We start from the raw sequence: 244 nt of genomic DNA, 5'->3' as shown, positions 1-244 counted from the left end.
TTAGAGGGTGACATTTTTTTCTTTGTCTAGAACCTTGGAATGTACTTAAAAAAATTTTTTTCCCCATTGATTTGAGAGAGAGAGAGAGAGAGAGAGGAAAGAAAGGGGAAGGAAGAGAGACACAGAGAAGCATCAACTCATTCATTTAGTTATGTACTCATTGATTGCTTCTTGTATGTGCCGGACCAGGGGGTCGAACCTGTGACTTCCAGCGTGCCTGGTCAACACTTTTTCCACTGAGCAA

Source organism: Saccopteryx leptura, chromosome 2 (assembly GCF_036850995.1).
Source record: "Saccopteryx leptura isolate mSacLep1 chromosome 2, mSacLep1_pri_phased_curated, whole genome shotgun sequence".
NCBI lineage: Eukaryota > Metazoa > Chordata > Mammalia > Chiroptera > Emballonuridae > Saccopteryx > Saccopteryx leptura.
The sequence above is the reverse complement of the archived record's forward strand: the minus strand, read 5'-3'. Positions refer to the sequence as shown.